This window comes from Bombina bombina, chromosome 3 (assembly GCF_027579735.1).
Source record: "Bombina bombina isolate aBomBom1 chromosome 3, aBomBom1.pri, whole genome shotgun sequence".
In the NCBI taxonomy this organism is placed as follows: Eukaryota; Metazoa; Chordata; class Amphibia; order Anura; family Bombinatoridae; genus Bombina; species Bombina bombina.
In genome coordinates this window covers 30,128,832-30,147,501 of record NC_069501.1, presented here as the reverse complement: position 1 = coordinate 30,147,501, position 18,670 = coordinate 30,128,832, and positions in this window count along the sequence as shown.

Below are 18,670 nucleotides of genomic sequence, written 5' to 3'. Positions count from 1 at the left end.
CATACCAACCTATCAGATTTTTTGGGTGTGTACCTGTATTGAGCAATGAAAATCATTATCTGTGATGCTGATGGCGGTGGATACAAAACTGGTGCGGTCCACACCCACAAAAGGAGTTCACAGGAATCATGGGAAATGTAGTTCATTAACAAATAGACTCCCACCAACCGGATTCAGATTTTAAGACAAGCCCCATAGTTCTTCGTTATTATTGGTGGTAAATATCACATGTTTATATAATCCCGGTTGTAACTCTCTATATGATCACACAAAACGAGTTCACAGGAATCATGGGAAATGTAGTTTATGATTAAATAGACTCCCACCAATCGGATTCAGATTTTAAGACAAGCCCCATAGTTCTTCGTTATCATTGGTGGGTTAGACACACATCACATGACATGATTTGTTTATATAATCCCGGTTGTAACTTTCTACACGATCGCAAAAACAAGTTTGTTAATAAATCTCAAGATCATCTGTATATATAACAAGAATAAGAGGGAATAAACAGTATATTGTCAATGACAAATTTATCTAGTAAATAATAACTAATTACTGCAACAAGTGGGAGTGGGGGGAAAGGAAGGTTCTGATTGGTTTAAGTAAAGGAAGGAAGGGGAGTGTTTATTGTGAACATGTGGTTACTTGGGCCTATTTAAGGGTGATTAAGACATAGATAGAGCATACAAGCCTGAGGAAACGGGGTCACTCCCGAGAAACGCGTCGCTTTACTTCTCTATATACCATAAGAGATTTGATTTTAACACACCAGCTGTAATGTGCTACATTACTGGCGATTTTATTCTGTATAATAAATGCTAGTTTTATGATTCACTAAGTCTGGTGTGTGCATCAATCTCTTCCAAGTAACCCAAAGGCTGTCCAGCCTTTCTCCCTTGTTCCAACCTCTAGGACACTATCCAGGCAAGGACTGCCTTGCAGGACATCCATCTCTCCAGGACATCACGACGGGGATTCGTATACACAGCCAGCTGGTTTGCTGTTTAGAATACCAGCCTGCCTCTAACAGGCACAAGAGAGTGCCTTCACGTTTGTGAGTATCCTGTGTCTTGTCCAGATATACATCCTGGTATCTATTGATCTACACATGTGGCGCCTCTGTTTCTGTTTTTTACAGTTGTCCATTAATAGCTATTGTACCTAGTTAAAATAAATACAAAGTTGCCTGTAAAATAAATATAAATCCTAAAATAGCTACAATGTAACTATTAGTTATATTGTAGCTATTTTATGGTTTATTTTATAGGTAAGTATTTATTTTTAAATAGGAATAATTTATTTAATTATAGTAATTTTAGTTCATTTTATTTAAATTATATTTTATTTAGGGGGTGTTAGGGTTAGATTTAGGTTTAGGGGTTAATAACTTTATTATAGTAGCGGCGATGTTGGGGGAGGCAGATTAGGGGTTAATGATTGCAGGTAGGTTGCAGCGATGTTAGGGAGGGCAGATTAGGGGTTAATAAAATTTATTATAGTGTTTGCAAGGTGGGAGTGCAGCGGTTTAGGGGTTAATACATTTATTATAGTGGCGGCGATGTCCGGTCGGCAGATTAGGGGTTAATAAGTGTAGGTAGGTGGGGGCGGCAGATTAGGGGTTAATAACTATAATGTAGGTGTCAGAGATGTTAGGGGCAGCAGATTAGGGGTTCATAGGGATTATGTAAATTGCGGCGATGTCCGGTCGGAAGATTAGGGGTTAAAAAAATGTATTATAGTGTTTGCGATGGGGGGGGGGGGGCTCGGTTTAGGGGTTCATAGGTAGTTTATGGGTGTTAGTGTACTTTGTAGCACTATAGTTAAGAGCTTTATGTTCCAGCGTTAGCCCATAAAGCTCTTAAGTACTGACTTTTTTTGCGGTTGGAGTCTTGGCGGTAGAGGTCTACCGCTCACTTCTTCCAAGACTCATAATACCAGCGTTAGGCAAATCCCATAGAAAAGATAGGATATGCAATTGACGTAAGGGGATTTGCGGTAGCCTCGAGACGCAGTAAAAAAGTGAGCGGTAGACCCTTTCCTGTCTGACTCGTAATACCAGCGTTAGATAAAAAGCAGCGTTAGGACCCCTTAACGCTGCATTTTAAGGCTAACGCAGAACTCGTAATCTAGGCGATAGTTTATACGTGTGGTTTGTTCACTATTTTATGGCTTTAACGAAAACAGGAAGTGAAAATGTTCATTGAAAGATTATAAGTCAAAATGAAAGTAATGCAGAAAGCAGAGGGATATCTAGAACTTACTGAGCCTCAGGGCAAACTCTGTGGCAGGGCCCCCTCGTAGGTATATATATATATATATATATATATATATATATATATATATATACATACACACACAAACTGAAACACATATATACACATAGCCATAGGTACACACACACAAGCACATATATATATACACATGCACACATAAATACACACACATATACAAACATAAACATATGCACTTATCATCACGTACACATACACACTCAACCAAACAGATGCACATATACACACAAATATATACACACACATGCACACACAAACACACACACAAACAAACATATATTGATAGTGAAATAGATGCTTATGAACATCCCATTGATTATTTAGTCATTTCCGTGGATTACATATTACAAAACAGCAGCTAAAGATTCTAAAGACTATAGAGCAAATTGAAGAGAGAGAGAAGAAATGGTTAAAAAAATGTCTGCATTGTCTATCTGGCCTCACTCACCTCCTTTTGCAGAGATAACAGTACACAGGAAAGCTGAAATAGCTGGAATGTGACTTAACCCTTGACCAGCACAATCTGTACAGCTTAGTGGGAGCAGTGACTCTGGGCCCCCTAAAAGGATGGGCCCGGTAGGAGTGGCAAACCTGCAATCCCTGTAGTTATGCCCCTGGCGAAAAACGTAGATGTGCTGCAAAACATGGTCAAAATAGGTTTTTAGCAGGGTCCAGGTGTTGAAAAAGATTTAAGATTTATGGACAAATACTGACTGACGCACAATCTGGGAGGGATCTTAATGTTAAGTATCATATGAGTTAAAGACCATTGAGTATATTAGTGTAATAAAAAGACAATGCTACAACCCTCTGCATTTCAAATGAGCAGTAGATTTTTTTCTGACTATTTTCAAAGTTTCCTTTAATTTCCTTGTCACCTGTCACTCATCAGTCAGTCAGTCACAGAATGATATTTAACTATATACTTTGAACATTTGCACATGCTCAGTAGGGGCAGCTTGTGCCTCAGAATGTGTGCATATACAAACACTGTGCACAATGTGATATTGGAAAAGTTGTTATATCTCAACCTTTTGACTTTAACTTTCCTATAATGCAGAGCCAAGTCATTTAAAAAACATCTGAGAAATGTTAAGTAAATTACTTTAGAAAGATATTAGACATTGCCCCACAGTGTTGCAAATTCATATAAAAACAGCCTGAAATGCAGTTATATAAGGGGTGGAGGCATAGTTGAAAATAAGGACATTGAACTAATGTATAAATATGAGATTCACGTACACATAAATGCAACTCTTTATACTACTATCATTAAGAAAAAAGGTAAAAAACAAATTAGAAAATAAGTTGATAGTTAATGCATCTGTTACTATGATATGACCTACGGAAAAGTATATCTATACTGAGCTTTCCAGAAGTTCATTCTTGTTGTATGAGATCTGTGTAGTAGACAGGGTGTAATAGTATAGGTGAGTGATTCAGACCATTAATATTAATGACACATGAAGATGTCTTCACTGCATGACTAAGGGATCATCAGATTGTGCTATTTAACAACTTGGGCTGTACGCCTAGTAACTGAATTATGTCTGGTGTATCACAGGGAGCAAATGCAAACCTGTCCATATGTGAGAATAAATAGTAATTCTGGCTTTACGCTGAATGATAGATATATAATATTTGTGCAGTAGTTATATCACCTACTACGTCATGAAACAAGTTAAAAAACGCCGGTCAGTTTAAGTATTATGGTAATAGAGCACATGCATCAGTGTCCTACTGGGGTTTTTAATTACTATTGTGACCACCCTCGCTATATGAAACATTAATGTATGTCCATTTCACTGTAAGGTTCATTTGTTCATTATCGGCTAGATTTAGAGTTTTGTCGGTAAGGACCCGCGTAGCTAACGCTGGCTTTTTTCTGGCTGCACCATAAAAATAACTCTGGTATTGAGAGTCCACATAAAGGCTGCGTTAGGCTCCAAAAAAGGAGCGTAGAGCATATTTAACGCAGCTTCAACTCTCGATACCAGAGTTGCTTACGGACGCGGCCAGCCTCAAAAACGTGCACGTGCACGATTCCCCCATAGGAAACAATGGGGCTGTTTGAGCTGAAAAAAACACCTGCAAAAAAGCCGCGTTCAGCTCCTAACGCAGCCCCATTGTTTGCTATGCGGAAACACTTCCTACGTCTGCACCTAACACTCTAACATGTACCCCGAGTCTAAACACCCCTAACCTTACACTTATTAACCCCTAATCTGCCGCCCCCGCTATCGCTGACCCCTGCATATTATTATTAACCCCTAATCTGCCGCTCCGTAAACCGCCGCTACTTACATTATCCCTATGTACCCCTAATCTGCTGCCCTAACATCGCCGACCCCTATATTATATTTATTAACCCCTAATCTGCCCCCCACAATGTCGCCTCCACCTGCCTACCCTTATTAACCCCTAATCTGCCGAGCGGACCTGAGCGCTACTATAATAAAGTTATTAACCCCTAATCCGCCTCACTAACCCTATAATAAATAGTATTAACCCCTAATCTGCCCTCCCTAACATCGCCGACACCTAACTTAAATTATTAACCCCTAATCTGCCGACTGGAGCTCACCGCTATTCTAATAAATGTATTAACCCCTAAAGCTAAGTCTAACCCTAACACTAACACCCCCCTAAGTTAAATATAATTTACATCTAACAAAATTAATTATCTCTTATTAATTATTCCTATTTAAAGCTAAATACTTACCTGTAAAATAAATCCTAATATAGCTACACTATTAATTATAATTATATTATAGCTATTTTAGGATTAATATTTATTTTACAGGTAACTTTGTAATTATTTTAACCAGGTACAATAGCTATTAAATAGTTAATAACTATTTAATAGTTACCTAGTTAAAATAATAACAAAATTACCTGTAAAATAAATCCTAACCTAAGTTACAATTAAACCTAACACTACACTATCATTAAATTAATTAAATAAAATATCTACAATTACCTACAATTAAATCTAACACTACACTATCAATACATTAATTAAATACAATATCTACAAATAAATACAATGAAATAAACTAACTAAAGTACAAAAAATAAAAAAGAACTAAGTTACAAAAAATAAAAAAATATTTACAAACATAAGGAAAATCTTACAACAATTTTAAACTAATTACACCTACTCTAAGCCCCCTAATAAAATAACAAAGCCCCCCAAAATAAAAAATGCCCTACCCTATTCTAAATTACTAAAGTTCAAAGCTCTTTTACCTTACCAGCCCTGAACAGGGCCCTTTGCGGGGCATCAGCCAATCAGAATATTCCTACCTTAATTCCGATTGGCTGATAGAATCCTATCAGCCAATCGGAATTCGAGGGATTCCATCTTGGATGACGTCCCTTAAAGGAACCGTCATTCTTCAGTTGGACGTCGCCGGATGAAGATGGGTCCGCGGTGGAGGTCTTCAGGATGGAGCCGGTCCTCATCGGATGAAGATAGAAGATGCCGCTTGGAAGATGATGGTTGCCGGTCCGGATCTACTCTTCTTCCCGGATAGGATGAAGACTTTGGAGCCTCTTCTGGACCTCTTCAGCCGCTGGAAGATGGATCGCCAGCCCCCGCTTGGGTTGGATGAAGATTTTGGAGCCAGGACGGATTGGTGAACCTGGTATGGTGAAGACAAGGTAGGATGATCTTCAGGGGCTTAGTGTTAGGTTTATTTAAGGGGGGTTTGGGTTAGATTAGGGGTATGTGGGTGGTGGGTTGTAATGTTGGGGGGGGGTATTGTATGTTTTTTTTTACAGGCAAAAGAGCTGAACTTCTTGGGGCATGCCCCGCAAAGGGCCCTGTTCAGGGCTGGTAAGGTAAAAGAGCTTTGAACTTTAGTAATTTAGAATAGGGTAGGGCATTTTTTTTATTTTGGGGGGCTTTGTTATTTTATTAGGGGGCTTAGAGTAGGTGTAATTAGTTTAAAATTTTTGTAATATTTTTCTTATGTTTGTAAATATTTTTTTATTTTTTGTAACTTAGTTCTTTTTTATTTTTTGTACTTTAGTTAGTTTATTTCATTGTAGTTATTTGTAGGTATTGTATTTAATTTATTTATTGTAAGTGTAGTGTTAGGTTTAATTGTAGGTAATTGTAGGTATTTTATTTAATTAATTTATTGATAGTGTAGTGTTAGGTTTAATTGTAACTTAGGTTAGGATTTATTTTACAGGTAAATTTGTAATTATTTTAACTATTTTAGCTATTAAATAGTTCTTAACTATTTAATAGCTATTGTACCTGGTTAAAATAAATACAAAGTTACCTGTAAAATAAATATTAATCCTAAAATAGCTATAATATAATTATAATTTATGTTGTAGCTATATTAGGATTTATTTTACAGGTAAGTATTTAGCTTTAAATAGGAATAATTTATTTAATAAGAGTTAATTAATTTAGTTAGATTAAAATTATATTTAATTTAGGGGGGTGTTAGTGTTAGGGTTAGACTTAGCTTTAGGGGTTAATACATTTATTAGAATAGCGGCGAGATTCGGTCGGCAGATTAGGGGTTAATAATTGAAGTTAGGTGTCGGCGATGTTAGGGAGGGCAGGTTAGGGGTTAATAAATATAATATAGGGGTTGGCGGTGTTAGGGGCAGCAGATTAGGGGTACATAGCTATAATGTAGCTGGCGGCTCTTTGCGGTCGGCAGATTAGGGGTTAATTATTGTAGGCAGGTGGCGGCGACGTTGTGGGGGGCAGGTTAGGGGTTAATAAATATAATATAGGGGTCGGCGATGTTAGGGCAGCAGATTAGGGGTACATAGGGATAATGTAGCTGGCGGCGGCGTGCGGACGGCAGATTAGGGGTTAATAAGTGTAGGTAGCTGGCGGCGACGTTGTGGGGGGCAGATTAGGGGTTAATAAATATAATATAGGGGTCGGCGGTGTTAGGGGCAGCAGATTAGGGGTACATAAGTATAACGTAGGCGGCGGTCGGCAGATTAGGGGTTAATTATTGTAGGTAGCTGGCGGCGACGTTGTGGGGGGCAGGTTAGGGGTTAATAAATATTATGTAGGGGTCGGCGGTGTTAGGGGCAGCAGATTAGGGGTACATAAGTATAACGTAGGTGGCGGTCGGCAGATTAGGGGTTAAAAAAATGTAATCGAGTTGCGGCGATGTGGGGGGACCTCGGTTTAGGGGTACATAGGTAGTTTATGGGTGTTAGTGTACTTTAGAGTACAGTAGTTAAGAGCTTTATGAACCGGCGTTAGCTCAGAAAGCTCTTAACTACTGACTTTTTTCTGCGGCTGGAGTTTTGTCGTTAGATTTCTAATGCTCACTTCAGACACGACTCTAAATACCGGAGTAAGAAAAATCCCATTGAAAAGATAGGATGCGCAATTTACGTACGGGGATCTGCGGTATGGAAAAGTTGCGGCTGAAAAGTGAGCATTAGACCCTTTTTTGAGTGACTCCAAATACCGGAGGTAGCCTAAAACCAGCGTTAGGAGCCTCTAACGCTGGTTTTCACGGCTACCGCCAAACTCTAAATCTAGCCGTATGTTTTTGATGTTGTAGCTGACTGTTACATGTTACTGATGCTATTGGTCTTTATTATTATAAAAAGAGTCTGTTCTTCCCCATAATAAACCAGTTATTTATCACACTGACAACTGAGCTGTGTCTCTTTTATTTTATGGTATTCTATGGTCTATTCTATGAAAAATCCCCAACTTGCTGTAACCGCATAACTATCCTTGTAAGGACAATTCAACAAGTTCCAGCTGAAGGAGTTATCGCTGCTGTTTCCTACTCACTGCAGTGAAAGTAAAATACCTGTCCCTCACCTCATCAGCCTAGAGAGAGAGAGATTGTAATTAAGACCAACTTCCTGGGGAAGATACAGCCACTGACCTGACCCCAGTCTCAGCAACGGTTCAGAGAGTTTAAGCTTCTGACAATGCCACTGAGTGGAGAGCTAGAGAGGTGACCTTTATGTCTATACCCCTCACAGATGATCACCCCTTACAGGTGATCAAACTCTGTACTCCCCTTTTGTGTCACCCATCTCTGTCTGCACCCCTCACAGATTATCACCCCAAAATGGTATCCATCTCTGCACCCCTCACAGACCCCCTAATATATCACCCATCTCTATCTTAACCCCTTACAGATCATCACCCTTTACTGGTCATCTATCTCTGCCCCCTCACAACCCTCCCCCCTTTAAATGTCACCCATCTCTGTCTGTACCCCTCACAGATTATCACCCCAAAATGGTCATCCATCTCTGCACCCCTCACAGACCCCCTTATATATCACACATCTCTATCTTAACCCCTTACAGATCATCACCCTTTACTGGTCATCTATCTCTGCCCCCTCACAACCCTCCCCCCTTTAAATGTCACCCATCTCTGTCTGTACCCCTCACAGATAATCACCCCAAATAGGTCATCCATCTCTGCACCCCTCACAGACCCCCTTATGTGTCACCCATCCCTGTCTATACCCCTCACAGATGTTCACCCTTTACTGGTCATCCATACCTGAGATTAAACGCCCCACATATTGCTTTCCTTACAATTATTAGTTTTATTAATCAATTACACACACAGCAGGATGTGAAATCTTACATTATAAGACCTTAGTTATAATGCTTCCTCATGCAATAAGATGAGTCTATAGTATGTGTATTGTTTTGTTTGGGTTTTTACTGAGTTAACACATACATGAAAATAACTAACTGTAAATATTCAAAAAAACATAATTTATGTAAGAACTTACCTGATAAATTCATTTATTTCATATTGGCAAGAGTCCATGAGCTAGTAGCGTATGGCATATACAAACCTACCAGGAGGGGCAAAGTTTCCCAAACCTCAAAATGCTTTTAAATACACCACTGACCACACCCACAATTCAGTTTAACGAATAGCCAAGTAGTGGGGTGATAAAATAAGGAGTAGAAAAGCATCCAAAAAGAGGAACTGGAAAAATAATTGTGCTTTTATAAAAAGAATCATAACCGCCATAAAAAGGGTGGGCCTCATGGACTCTTGCCAATATGAAAGAAATGAATTTATCAGGTAAGTTCTTACGTAAATTATGTTTCTTTCATGTAATTGGCAAGAGTCCATGAGCTAGTGACGTATGGGATAGAAATACCCAAGGTGTGGAAGTCCACAGAAGAGCCACTAGAGAGGGAGGGATAAAATAACAACAGCTTTTTCAATTGAGAAAGTAAATCCACACAATAAATAAGTTTTGTATTGTAATTAAATCAAAAGCAGCAGAATCAAACTGAAACAGCTGCCTGAAGAACTTTTTCTACCAAAGACTGCTTCAGAAGAAGCAAATACATCAAAATGTTAAAAACAATGAAAGTATGCAAAGACCAAATGACTGATTTGCAAATATGATCAACCGAAGCTTCATTCTGGCGACTGCACTTAGTAGAATGAGCTGTAAAACTCTGAGGCGGAGCCTGCCCTGCCTTGAAATAAGCCTTGAAAAGCAAAAGCTTTAATCAGGATGCCAAAGAAATGGCAGAGCTTCCTAACCTTTTCTGGAACCAGAAAAACAGCAGATAGACTAGAAGTCTTCTGAAATCCTAGTAACCTTGATATAGAATTATAAAGCTCTTACCACATCCGAAGGATGTCAGGGCCGGATTGGCCAGCCGGGATACCGGGATTTTTCCTGGTGGGCCGCATCAGCTGGGGCCGGCATGACACACTTCAAGGCTTCAGTGTTCCTTCACACTGTTTACTGAAGCCAGTGAGGCTTACATGTCTGCTGCACACGGAGGCCGGTACAGTCACAGAGAAGAGGGTGATTTTTTTATCTATCAGCCTACAGACGTTGTCTATTGCAAATTGCAATGCAGAGAGAGCAGCAGTAAAAATGTTTAGCTTCTCTGCTATTCCATATGGGAAGTGAAAGGGAGGGTTAAAAAGGGTAATAAGTGCCTGCACGTGGTATGCAGGGAAACCTGAATGAGACTGAAGAGCAGAGCACGTGGTATGCAGGGAAACCGGAGGGAGACTGAAGAGCAGAGCACAGTGGTATGCAGGGAAACCGGAGGGAGACTGAAGAGCAGAGCACAGTGGTATGCAGGGAAACCGGAAGGAGACTGAAGAGCAGAATACAGTGGTATGCAGGGAAACCGGAGGGAGACTGAAGAGTAGAGCACAGTGGTATGCAGGGAAACCGGAGGGAGACGGAAGAGCAGAGCACAGTGGTATGCAGGGAAACCGGAGGGAGACTGAAGAGCTGTAATGTCCCCTTTAATTCAGCCCCACCTTCTTTTGCTTTATAAGTGCACTTCCTGCTATCCTCTTTGCTTGATTATTTTGTTTGGCACAGGTTAAAGGATACACTCCTCCACTCCAGCTGACAGATATTGAGCCTCAAGCCTTTTTACCTATTAGGCTACTTGTTGCCTTCATCGCTATCCTGAACAAAGTACCTGACTCTTTTGTTACACATTTTGCTGTTCAGCTCCTCTCCGTTCTCAGCTACAGAACACTTCCTGTTTCCAGCGGATTGACTTTGTACAGCCGGATCTACACGCTGTCCACGCTTACACCTTCCAGTAGCTTTCACGGACACTGCTACTGCTCCCTTCTCATCGTGTTAACATACACCAACCACCGGATTCATTCTACTACAGCTGCTAGTACTTGCAAGTATATCTCAATCTGTATTGAACTGCTAATTGTTATTTGTCTGCCATTCCTTGCTTGCAATACTTTGCTTATCTATTGGATAACCTGTTTTCTATCATTTGCTGCTTAAATCTCCAGTCTGCATTCTAACCATATCTTATGCTTTGCAACAATCAAAGTACTAAGAACATATCAGCCGTATATTTTTGCATAGTATCATTTATACTTATATCAGCAGTTATCCTAACCTCTACCTGCTGTATTACTTTGCAAACACTCAGTTTCACTCTTACACCGCTGCTGGGAATCATCCATTACTATTAAAGTGCTGTATTAATACTGACACTGCAGGCTAAGTCTTTCCTGTGGTTGTTCCGCTATTACAGCTACACAACATTTAAATATTGTAGTTATAACATAATAATCAAGCCTTAAAAAAAAAAAAAAAAAAAAAAAAAAAAAAATTTAAAATATAGCTGCTAATAGTAATGGATCCCCAAACTGTGAAAACTGAAATTGATACTCTTAATCAAAAAGTTGAATATCTGGCAAGAGCACTTACAGATTTGCAAACCGAGAACAAAGCCTTAAAGAATTTGGTTAAAGACATAGTTGCACCAAAAAACCCTGAGCCTCCAGAGCCACAGGTAAATCCACCAGCTTTATTTTCAGGGAAAAGAAATGAATTCAGAGACTTTAAAAATGCCTGTTATCTTCTATTCACCATGAAACCCAGGACCTATTGTTCTGATAAAATAAAAGTCTGCACAGCCATATCTTATTTAACTGCCGAACCCAGGTCATGGGCAAACAGACTATTTGAGTCAAATAATCCTATTTTGGAGTCCATTGATCAATTCTTTCTTTCCATGGCAGCTTTATATGAGGATAGTAATACCCAGATTCAAGCAGAAACTAAACTCAGAGCACTTAAACAGGGTAAACGTCCTGTTGAGGAGTTTATAACTGATTTTCAAATGTGGGCAACTGACTCCCAATGGAATAACATTTCCCTGAAAAATCAGTTTAGATTGGGACTTAATGACACACTTAAAGATGAACTTTCAAGGCTGGAGATGCCTGATACATTGCAAGGATTAATGAAACTAGCAACCACTTTAGACCGTAGGTTTAGGGAGAGACGCTCTGAAAAATTATCAACAGACACACCCCCTAGAAGGTTATTGTTCCCCACTACTGAAAAACATAATCACCAACAAACACCCATGGAGATAGGTGCCATTAAAGGTCCTCTATCAGCTGAGGAAAAAATGAGACGACGCATGTCTAATCTCTGTCTTTATTGTGCGAATAAGGATCATTCAGTTTCATCCTGTCCAATTTTAAACCGACAAAAGAAGGGTAAGCTGACTAGTATAAATTCTGCCACACCTAAATTAAGTGTAGACCACCAATCATTCACATTATCTCTGTCTTTGCAGTGGGATCTCCAACAAATCAAGACTGACGCAATAATTGACTCCGGGGCTTATGATTGTTTCATAGATTCTAAATTTGTTTCTGTAAATAAAATACCTTGTGTTGATAAGCATACACCTGTGTTTATAAAAGTTATTGACGGTTCCTTCATCCATAACGGACCCATCACACAGCACACCATACCTTTGTTAGTTGCTACAGATCATGGTCACACTGAATATCTCAGTTTCGATGTAATACCAAACTCTTTACATCCTATTATTATGGGATATACATGGTTGAAAAAACATAACCCGAGTATAAATTGGGTGAAACCTAATATTTTATTTGATTCCCATTACTGCAAAACCACTTGTTTCCCCTATCAGTTACTTGGAGCAGTAGACATAGCTATTCCTGCTGAATACCATGATTTAACTGATGTCTTTGATCTAAAAGAGGCTGAGGTCTTGCCTCCTCATAGGGTATACGATTGCCCCATAGATTTAATCCCTGGTTCCCAAATCCCATACGGGAAAATTTATCCACTTTCACAGAAGGAGTTGCAACATTTAAGGGAATACTTAGATGACAACTTGAGAAAAGGCTTTATAGTACCCTCTGTCTCACCTGCAGCTGCAGGCATGTTTTTTGTTACTAATAAGGATCAGTCACTAAGACCAATCATCGATTATCGGGCCTTGAACTCAATTACCATAAAGAACCGTTACCCTCTGCCACTCATCCCCGAACTCCTAGAACGCTTAAATGGCGCCACCATTTTTACTAAATTGGATTTGAAGGGGGCCTATAACTTAATAAGAATCAAGGAGGGGGATGAGTGGAAGACAGCTTTTAGAACGAGGTACGGACTCTTTGAGTATAAGGTTATGCCATTTGGGCTGTGCAATGCCCCTGGCACATTTCAACACTTTATAAATGACATTTTCAAAGATCTAATTGATGTGTGTGTTATCATCTATCTCGATGACATTTTGGTTTATTCTAGAGATACACAGGAACACATAAAACATGTCAGGTGGGTCTTAACAAGACTTCGTGAACATAAATTATTTGCAAAGGCAGAAAAATGTTTATTTCATGTACATGAAATAAAATTTTTAGGTTATATTATCTCCCCTGACAAAGTACAGATGGATCCCGAAAAAGTGATGGCAATTAAGAACTGGCCCAAACCCACTAACTTGAAATCTCTACAGAGATTTTTAGGGTTCGCTAATTTTTATCGTAGATTCATATACAACTTTTCTACTATTGTGAAACCACTCACAAATCTAACCAGAAAGGCAGTTCCATTTCGGTGGACCCCAGATGCTGATCAAACCTTTAACTTACTAAAAGACTGTTTTACTACCGCTCCAATTTTAAGTTTACCAGATCATACTTGTCAGTTCATTCTGGAGGTGGATGCCTCAGACACGGGCTTGGGTGCAGTTTTATCCCAAAGATCTGATGAGAAACATCCTACTCACCCCATTGCCTTTTATTCCAGAACGTTGTTACCCGCTGAAGTTAATTATTCAGTAGGTGACAAGGAGTTGCTGGCAATAAAATGTGCACTGGAGGTCTGGAGGCATATCTTGGAAGGCACTGACAAAGCTTTCATTATCTACACTGATCATAAAAACCTTCAATATTTAAGACAGAATAAGACATTATCTTCCCGTCAAGTGCGTTGGTCACTTTTTTTTGATAGATTTAATTTTTTAATAACATACAGACCAGGCAAACTAAACCTCAAAGCTGATGCCCTTTCTCGACTGTCAGATAACAGACCACACACAGACGACACTTTACAAATGATACCTTCTCATAAAATAATCGGAACTTTAAACAATCTTGAAGTTGATATTTTAGAGGCTTTAGAAAGTGACAGGCTGCCTACACAATTTCAATTGCACAAAGAACCAAACGGTCTTCTCACAATGAATCAGAAATTGTACATACCAAAACAATTAAGATCCAGAATCCTAGATCATTATCATGATCATCCTCTGTCTGGTCATTTAGGTATAACCAAAACAACCGAACTAATGCAAAGGAATTTCTGGTGGCCAAATATGGGTAAAACTATACAAGATTATGTCACATCTTGTGAGACATGTGCACGATACAAAATCGAGAGGAAAAAACCAATAGGTTATCTCACACCTCTTCCTATTCCTGATATTCCCTGGACTGTAATTTCCATGGATTTTATAGTGGAACTTCCACCATCACAAAATCACAACACAATCATGGTAGTCGTCGACCATTTGACGAAACTTGCTCACTTTATACCTTTAAAAAGTTTACCCACAGCCTCCCAAACTGCTGATACCTTCCTAAAACAAATTGTAAAACTACATGGGATACCAAATGTCATTATAACAGATCGTGGTTCTCAGTTTACCTCCCATTTCTGGAAGGAAATTTGCAAACTGTTAAACATACATCCTAGACTTTCAACGGCATATCACCCCCAGACTAATGGCCTCACTGAGCGAGTGAATGGTATCCTTGAACAATATCTTAGATGCTACATTACACACCAGCAGGATGACTGGCTCCATCATTTGGCCTTAGCCGAATTCTCTTATAATAATTCTGTATCGACCTCAACTAAGATGACCCCTTTCTATGCCACTTATGGTTATCACCCTCAAACCATCCGACTGCCTAAAATAGATTCTGCATCACCATCTGTCACTTCTTACTTAGCCAATCTACAGGATGCCCTACAACTACTGAAAGTTCACTTACACAAAGCCAAGACTGATCAACAACACTACTATAACACGAGACATCGTCCAGGTCCTGATTATAAAGTAGGCGACCAAGTGTGGCTTTCCACCAAATTTCTTAAACTTGTTATACCTTCTAAGAAATTGGGTAGTCAATTCATCGGACCATTCCGTATTCTACGTATTCTCAACCCAACAACTGTTGTGTTGGACCTGCCAGAGAAATACAAGATTCATCCTTCTTTTCATATATCGTTGCTCAAACCCTACAGAACCAGTGAAGAATTTCCGCGTTTAAGTGTTCCTCCACCACCTGTTACTGTCGAGGACCATGAGGAATATGAAGTTGATAGCGTCCTCGACTCACGTATACATCGTGGGAGACTGCAGTATTTGGTTCGATGGAAGGGGTATGGGCAGGAGGAGGACTCTTGGTTGTTGCACTCTCTGGTCCATGCTCCACGTCTTGTTGCTCTTTTTCATAGACGTTACCCTCAGAAACCCAATGCATCCTCGGTGATGATGCCCTGAAGGGGGGGGTCTGTAATGTCCCCTTTAATTCAGCCCCACCTTCTTTTGCTTTATAAGTGCACTTCCTGCTATCCTCTTTGCTTGATTATTTTGTTTGGCACAGGTTAAAGGATACACTCCTCCACTCCAGCTGACAGATATTGAGCCTCAAGCCTTTTTACCTATTAGGCTACTTGTTGCCTTCATCGCTATCCTGAACAAAGTACCTGACTCTTTTGTTACACATTTTGCTGTTCAGCTCCTCTCCGTTCTCAGCTACAGAACACTTCCTGTTTCCAGCGGATTGACTTTGTACAGCCGGATCTACACGCTGTCCACGCTTACACCTTCCAGTAGCTTTCACGGACACTGCTACTGCTCCCTTCTCATCGTGTTAACATACACCAACCACCGGATTCATTCTACTACAGCTGCTAGTACTTGCAAGTATATCTCAATCTGTATTGAACTGCTAATTGTTATTTGTCTGCCATTCCTTGCTTGCAATACTTTGCTTATCTATTGGATAACCTGTTTTCTATCATTTGCTGCTTAAATCTCCAGTCTGCATTCTAACCATATCTTATGCTTTGCAACAATCAAAGTACTAAGAACATATCAGCCGTATATTTTTGCATAGTATCATTTATACTTATATCAGCAGTTATCCTAACCTCTACCTGCTGTATTACTTTGCAAACACTCAGTTTCACTCTTACACCGCTGCTGGGAATCATCCATTACTATTAAAGTGCTGTATTAATACTGACACTGCAGGCTAAGTCTTTCCTGTGGTTGTTCCGCTATTACAGCTACACAACATTTAAATATTGTAGTTATAACAAGAGCAGAGCACAGTGGTATGCAGGGAAACCGGAGGGAGACTGAAGAGCAGAGCACAGTGGTATGCAGGGAAACCAGAGGGAGACTGAAGAGCAGAGCACAGTGGTATGCAGGGAAACCAGAGGGAGACTGAAAAGCAGAGCACAGTGGTATGCAGGGAAACTGGAGGGAGACTGAAGAGCAGAGCACAGTGGTATGCAGGGAAACTGGAGGGAGACTGAAGAGCAGAACACAGTGGTATGCAGGGATACCGGAGGGAGACTGAAGAGTAGAGCACAGTGGTATGCAGGGAAACCGGAGGGAGACGGAAGAGCAGAGCACAGTGGTATGCAGGGAAACCGGAGGGAGACTGAAGAGCAGAGCACAGTGGTATGCAGGGAAACCGGAGGGAGACTGAAGAGCAGAGCACAGTGGTATGCAGGGAAACCGGAGGGAGACTGAAGAGCAGAGCACAGTGGTATGCAGGGAAACCAGAGTGAGGCTGAAGAGCAGAGCACAGTGGTATGCAGGGAAACCGGAGGGAGACTGAAGAGCAGAGCACAGTGGTATGCAGGGAAACCGGAGGGAGACTGAAGAGCAGAGCACAGTGGTATGCAGGGAAACCGGAGGGAGACTGAAGAGCAGAGCACAGTGGTATGCAGGGAAACCGGAGGGAGACTGAAGAGCAGAGCACAGTGGTATGCAGGGAAACCGGAGGGAGACTGAAGAGCAGAGCACAGTGGTATGCAGGGAAACCGGAGGGAGACTGAAGAGCAGAGCACAGTGGTATGCAGGGAAACCGGAGGGAGACTGAAGAGCAGAGCACAGTGGTATGCAGGGAAACCGGAGGGAGACTGAAGAGCAGAGCACAGTGGTATGCAGGGAAACCGGAGGGAGACTGAAGAGCAGAGCACAGTGGTATGCAGGGAAACCGGAGGGAGACTGAAGAGCAGAGCACAGTGGTATGCAGGGAAACCGGAGGGAGACTGAAGAGCAGAGCACAGTGGTATGCAGGGAAACCGGAGGGAGACTGAAGAGCAGAGCACAGTGGTATGCAGGGAAACCGGAGGGAGACTGAAGAGCAGAGCACAGTGGTATGCAGGGAAACCGGAGGGAGACTGAAGAGCAGAGCACAGTGGTATGCAGGGAAACCGGAGGGAGACTGAAGAGCAGAGCACAGTGGTATGCAGGGAAACCGGAGGGAGACTGAAGAGCAGAGCACAGTGGTATGCAGGGAAACCGGAGGGAGACTGAAGAGCAGAGCACAGTGGTATGCAGGGAAACCGGAGGGAGACTGAAGAGCAGAGCACAGTGGTATGCAGGGAAACCAGGAGGGAGACTGAAGAGCAGAGCACAGTGGTATGCAGGGAAACCGGAGGGAGACTGAAGAGCAGAGCACAGTGGTATGCAGGGAAACCGGAGGGAGACTGAAGAGCAGAGCACAGTGGTATGCAGGGAAACCGAGGGAGACTGAAGAGCAGAGCACAGTGGTATGCAGGGAAACCGGAGGGAGACTGAAGAGCAGAGCACATGGTATGCAGGGAAACTGGAGGGAGACTGAAGAGCAGAGCACAGTGGTATGCAGGGAAACCAGAGGGAGACTGAAGAGCAGAGCACAGTGGTATGCAGGGAAACCAGAGGGAGACTGAAGAGCAGAGCACAGTGGTATGCTGGGAAACTGGAGGGAGACTGAAGAGCAGAGCACAGTGGTATGCAGGGAAACCGGAGGTAGACTGAAGAGCTAAGCACAGTGGTATGCAGGGAAACTGGAGGGAGACTGAAGAGCAGAGCACAGTGGTATGCAGGGAAACCAGAGGGAGGCTGAAGAGCAGAGCACAGTGGTATGCAGGGAAACCGGAGGGAGACTGAAGAGCAGAGCACAGTGGTATGCAGGGAAACCGGAGGGAGACTGAAGAGCAGAGCACGTGGTATGCAGGGAAACCAGAGGGAGGCTGAAGAGCAGAGCACAGTGGTATGCAGGGAAACCGGAGGGAGACTGAAGAGCAGAGCACAGTGGTATGCAGGTAAACCAGAGGGAGACTGAAGAGCAGGGCACAGTGGTATGCAGGGAAACCGGAGGGAGACTGAAGAGCATAGCACAGTGGTATGCAGGTAAACCGGAGGGAGACTAAAGAGCAGAGCACAGTGGTATGCAGGGAAACCGGAGGGAGACTGAAAAACAGAGCACAGTGGTATGCAATGAAACCGAAGGGAGACTGAAGAGCAGAGCACAG